General features: G+C 41.2%; 1 long non-coding RNA gene across 1 annotated transcript; it reads right to left on the bottom strand.

Moving 5' to 3' along the window:
* Positions 1–3,416: 3,416 nt before the first annotated feature.
* Positions 3,417–3,867, bottom strand: LOC131017429 (uncharacterized). The gene is made up of 3 exons (XR_009099611.1): positions 3,770–3,867; positions 3,629–3,695; positions 3,417–3,546 (listed from the first exon to the last, which is right to left on the bottom strand). It is a non-coding gene; the product is annotated as an uncharacterized LOC131017429 (long non-coding RNA).
* Between the last annotated feature and the right edge of the window lie 2,444 nt (positions 3,868–6,311).

Genomic DNA, 6,311 nt, shown 5'->3' with positions numbered 1-6,311 from the left:
ATGTTGAGGAGCTTGACTCTTGGGAAGTTTGTAATTTGAAGATTATTACTTGGATAAATAACTCTGTTGAAAACTCCATTGGCATGCAACTGGCTAAGTATGATACTGCAAAAGAAGTTTGGGAACACTTGGGGAAACTTTACACTCAGTCTAATTTTGCAAGACAATATCAATTGAAAATGGATATTCGTTCTCTCAATCAGAGGGACATGAGTATTCAGGAATTCTATACTTCCATGACAGATTTGTGGGATCAATTGGCTCTCACTGAGTCTATACAACTTAAGGCTTTTGCTCCCTACATTGCTCGGAGAGAAGAACAACGCTTGGTTCAATTTTTGATGGCTCTTCGTGATGATTTTGAGGGCTTGCGTGGCAACATTCTCCATCGCAATCCCCTGCCCTCTGTGGATTCTGTTGTTAGTGAACTTCTTGCTGAGGAAATTCGACATAAGTCAGGAACAGTTAAAGGCACCAATCCAGCATTCACTCAATCTGTATTGGCTGCTCACTCTCGTCCTCAACAAAGAAGCCATGGAAGACCTCCGAGCTATTATCAGAATAAGAATCCAATCTCTGATACGAGCATTTGCAACTACTGCAAGCAACCTGGTCATTGGAAGGCTCAGTGCCCTGAATTGGCAAACAAGTCACACACTACAGCTGGTCGTCCTCCTCCTACTTTTGGCCAGAATCAATCTTATAGACATCCCAAACCTCCTCACACTGCTGCTGCCACTCCTGAATCTACACAGATAGATTCTGGAATCTCTACTTCCACATCAAATGATCTCTTTGAGAAGTTTCAAAAGTTCATCAACTCTCAACCTCATGCTATGACTGCTGCAGCAGGTTTGTCGACCTCAGGTTCCACAGGTACATCTTTGTCACGACCAGACCTAATTAAGGATAATTAAGCCGGGGAAACCGTGACTAATGGAGGGAGATTAGAAGCGGGGTAGAAAGGGGAATAATCAAACAAGAAAGGATCGCATTTCATCATTGTTAACAACATGGATATTTATAATATAACGGAGTTTTAGTCGTATAGACTCAAATAATTAGTAAGTTCGGATAACTCCGACTTATCCAAAATAACATAAAACTTCTGAGTACGCAGCGGAATAAGGTTCTGATTACATGTATGAAGACATGTAACCCTAGAGTTCATTAATACATAATAAGACAAAAGAATCCCGCTCGTCACTTCAACACCATCGGTAGCTGCTCAACCTGCACATTTAGAAATATATGCAGGGCTTGAGTACAAAAGTACTCAGTGGGCACGTATGCCTAAGTATAAAAATACATGCTTCAAAACTGTAAATTGTCATGCCATCATAACAGTATAGCAAGGGAGTTTTTCGCTAAAAGGCCCAAGCTTACTAAATTCATTTGTGATTCTTAAAGTTCGACTGCAGTCTAAGTTCTCTTGTAATCTATCATATCTGAAACTTTGTGCCGGAGAGGTGGCCACCTCTCACGGTCACTTGACCGGCCAACCCGCTAGATGACTCACGGCCACTGGTGTACACTAGCCCTGGCAGGATAACTATCAACTGCTCAAGACCCGAATTCGATTACATGATAAAAGCCACATCAGATAGATATCATACTGAAATTAAAACATTTTATGGCAAGACAATATTTGAAATAACTTCAATTAATTTAGTCATGAAATAACTTGCTTGAACGTAACATTTAAACTCATTTGATATATATGAAAGTAATGCCCACCTGATAGCAAAGCTTTGCTATAGATTTGTGACTCCTTGACGAGCTCTTATTCTTGCGCTCAACCTTTAATCCGAGAAAATAACGTAAGACTTTAAATCGAGGGAATATTCTCAATTAAGTGAGAATGCGTAATTGAACTATGCATGAATCTCGTATGCATGAACCATTATTCTGAGAAAATAATCAGGGAATTTCTATTGTTAATCCAGGCTATCGGATTTAAACAAAAGCTAAGTCTCGTCTCATGAAGCCGGATAATTAACTAAAATTAATCTGTTCTCTTCGGGGTGTTCTAATCCGTCAATTAAATAAATCCCGCTCCACGTAGTCGATAGAAAAGAATAAATAAATACTTCGACTTACTCGCTTTATAACCTCTTAAAACTCAATCGGGCTTAATAATTGGGAGAAAGTACTGTGGTAAGTTTAAATAATTAAAAGGCTCGACATAAGGCAGCCTAATAATTAATTAAGTAAAAGTGGGCCTGAATAATTAAATGAAAGGTCCAATTGAAATAATCCATTGGCTCAAGTAGTTAAATAAATCTTGGCCCAAATAAATAAATAATGAACAGTGGGGCTGAGTTTAAATCAAGTATGCAAGGCCCAGCTGCAATTAAATAAATAAGGCCCAACTGCAATTAAATAATAAGGCCCAACTGCAATTAAATAATAAGGCCCAACTGAAATAACAAAGGCCCAATTGAAATAAATTGAAGCAGGCCCAGAATGAAATGAAACAAGGCCCAATTTGAAATTAAAACAACAAAGGCCAAATCCTGCTCAAAAATCAGTCGGCCTCTCTCTCTTTCAAAAAAAATCAGTCGAGCCTTCTCTCTCAAAACAGTCGAGAATTCCCTCTCTCTCGCATCAGTCGGACCTCAACATCAGTCGCGGCTTCTCTCCGCTGATGGGCTCGCCGCCGCGGCTCCGAAATCCACCGAGGTCGACGGTGAGACGTATCTTCTCGCCTCGCCTCACTTCCTCCTCACTTCACCATATCAGCCAACAGCGTCATCGAGCCCTAATTCTCTAAAATAGGACGCGACCTGTCAGCCCCTTTTCTCGCCTGAAATCACCAGCGACGCTGCCGTATTCCTGTCTCTCCCATCGCACCGTTGCGTCTGAAATTGCCTCTGTTGTCGTCTCTCAAAAATCGGGGGAGGTCGCCCCAAGATCTGAGCCCTAATCTCGGCCTATAACTATCGCCGCCGCCGCGGTCCCCTGGCCGTCAATCGGCGAAGCCGGCGTCGTCTCGCCTCCTCCTCTAAGTCGTTCCGGTCCCGATTCAGATGTCAAAGTAGGCAGGGAGTCGATCCCTGATTCCGTTCCACCTCCGCCACCATGGTTCTGCCGTCATCTCCACCGTCTGTGGAAGGCCGGCGGTTCAGCGTCGTTGCTCTATTCGCGACACTACTGCTGCTGCTGCTGCGGTCACCCGATTTCTGCCGAGGCAGCAAGAGCTGCTGCCGTCATCATCGTCGTCGTCTCGGCTCAACCGAATAGGCAGCCGGTCTTATTCATAAAGCTAAGTTCCCTAGTCTCGTTTGTTTCTATTACGCGAGTGTTGACGAGTATGCAAACTGAATATTGAAACATCAATGTTGGGACTAGGTCTGTGTTCGATTAAGAGCTAAGGTGTTCTCTTTCTTTTTGTCAGTGAAGCAATACTGATTCTATGGGATTTCACATGAATGAACTGATCATGCTCTGGTACGAATGCTTGATAGAATAGATATTCGAGATAGAATTAATACCTTGAGTATCTTGTTGGTTTGTTGTTGTTGAGTTTAGTGAAGTGTGAAATAACTGAAATGAATTGAAGCTGCCATTGTTTAACGAATGAATGAAACTTTGGCAGAAAATGGTAGAGTTAAAGTATAAAACTCACCGTGAAGTTGCTTTGTTTGATTGATGAACTATTTGCCGAACTTGAGTAGTTTTAACTAGGGAGATAACTGAAATGAATTTGGTCCTTCTGTTAATGCAGGTTGCATATGGAAGAAAGGTGAAGAAATTGAACCAAGCTTACCTCTTGAAGTTTGCTGGCAGAGTAATAAACGATTTCCTCTTGTTCCTTAGTGGATTCTACATGAAAAAATGGAAGAGAATGAATGTGGTTTGTTGGTTGAAGTTGAGGCTAAGTGGAGAAGTTGTTGTAGTGTTTTGACAGAATGTAGTGCTCAACAAAGTGTAGTGGTGATAGTAAAGTAGTGGTGTTGGTGGTTGGGGAGCAATGGGTGGTGGAATGAAAAGAAAGAATAAAAAAATGTAGTAAAAGATTAATGATGTATTTTCTATGTCTCGATGATTCTGTAACTGTAATAAAATACTGGCTTCGATTCTGTTTGATACTGTATTTTTACATAAATATCGATTTCGACATGTGATATCTCTCTAAAATCGATAAGTTATAAAATGAATCTAAATTAAATCCGTAGATTTAATTCGTTTGTTTTTCTAATATTTAAATTAAATCCGCAGATTTAATTAACTCACGAGTCAGAAATAATCCACGACTTGAGTAAAAATAAAATCTAATTCCATCTCGCTTAAAAATAATAACGTGACTTTGCTAAGTCAGTTATAACTCTGAAATAATATCATTGACTGCTTTAATAATATGAATTCAGGATCATAAGCTGAATTCATATCAGGATAATAACCGTTTTCATTCACTGATGAACAAAAATAAACACTCATTACTGGATTTAAAATATATAAAAGAGCGGGTCACTACATACTACCCCTCTTAACAAAAATTTCGTCCCGAAATTTGCATATTTCTTCTAAAACAGTTCGGGGTATTTCTCCTTCATTTTGTCTTCAAGCTCCCACGTGGCTTCCTCTTGTCCGTGGTGTCTCCATAAGACTTTCACTGATGTGATTGCCTTATTCCTGAGTTGTTGTACTTTTCGATCTAGAATGGCCTCTGGTCTCTCTTCATAGCTCAAGTCTGGGCAAAGGATCATCTCTTCTTGGTGGATTATGTGCTTTGGATCGAAAACGTATTTTCTGAGTTGTGATACGTGGAAAACATTGTGAACGTTTCCAAAGCTTGGCGGTAACGCCAACCTATAGGCTACTGGGCCTATTCTCTCCAAAATCTCATAAGGTCCTACGAATCGGGGCCTAAGTTTTCCCTTGACACCAAACCTAGTTATCCCCTTGGTAGGAGATACCTTTAGGAAGACCTTGTCTCCTATTTCAAACTGTAATTCGGTTCGGCGTGCATCAGCGTAAGATTTTTGTCTATCTTGCGCCTCCTTTATTCGCCCTCTGATTTGGCGGACTATCTCAACCATCTCATTGACCATGTCTGGTCCTAAAACTTTTCTCTCACCCACTTCATCCCAATAAAGCGGTGATCTACATTTTCTTCCATATAATGCCTCATATGGTGCCATATCGATAGTCGCCTGGTAACTGTTATTATAGGCAAATTCAATCAACGGCAGCACTGCTTCCCAACTTCCACCCCTGTCTAACACCACTGTTCTCAACATATCTTCGAGGGTCTGAATTGTCCTTTCAGACTGCCCATCTGTCTGCGGGTGGAAGGCGGTGCTGAAATTTAACCTCGTGCCTAATTCTTTCTGTAAGCTTGTCCAAAATCTAGATGTGAATTTTGAGTCTCGGTCTGAAGTGATTGACACGGGTACACCGTGTAAGCGTACAATCTCTCGAACATACAACTTAGCTAACTTGTCTGACCCATGTGTGATCGGTATTGGTATAAAATGAGCACATTTTGTAAGTCGATCCACTATTACCCAAATGGCAGTGTTTCCTTTCTTTGTTTTGGGCAAACTGGTCACAAAATCCATTGCTATGTGCTCCCACTTCCATTCTGGGATTTCCAACGGTTGTAGTTTTCCATATGGCCTTTGGTGTAAGGCCTTCACCTGTTGGCATGCCAGGCATTTCTCCACTAATGACGCTATGTCTCTCTTCATGCCTTCCCACCAAAAGTGTTTTTTTAGGTCCTGATACATCTTAGTACTCCCTGGGTGGGCAGTATAAGGGGTATCGTGAGCCTCACTCATGATTTGATCCTTAAGCTCATCATCGTGGGGAATGCATATTCTTCCCTCAAAGAGGATAGCATTATCTGCTGCTTCTTGATAATTCTTGACTCCTCCTTTCCTTACTGCTTCCCGTAGTTTCTCCATTTTCTCGTCTTTTCTTTGTGCTTCTACAATCATCTTTCTCAAGCTAGGTATTGTTGCAACAACTCTTGCTATCGTCCCTGGTGGTTTAACCACTTCTATGCTCATTTTTCCAAACTCTTTGATGAGCTCATTCTTTTGGGTGACGAGACATCCCAACCTAGATTGAGTTTTACGGCTCAATGCATCAGCTACTACATTGGCCTTACCCGGGTGGTAGTTAATACCGCAATCATAATCCTTCACTAGTTCGAGCCATCTCCTTTGTCTCATATTAAGGTCCTTTTGCTCGAAAAAGTATTTCAGGCTTTTGTGGTCTGTGAATATCTCACACCTAACTCCATATAGGTGGTGTCTCCAAATCTTCAGCGCATGCACCACTGCAGCTAACTCCAGATCATGAGT

The sequence above is a fragment of the Salvia miltiorrhiza genome, chromosome 3 (genome assembly GCF_028751815.1).
Source record: "Salvia miltiorrhiza cultivar Shanhuang (shh) chromosome 3, IMPLAD_Smil_shh, whole genome shotgun sequence".
NCBI lineage: Eukaryota > Viridiplantae > Streptophyta > Magnoliopsida > Lamiales > Lamiaceae > Salvia > Salvia miltiorrhiza.
The sequence above is the reverse complement of the archived record's forward strand: the minus strand, read 5'-3'. Positions and strand labels throughout refer to the sequence as shown.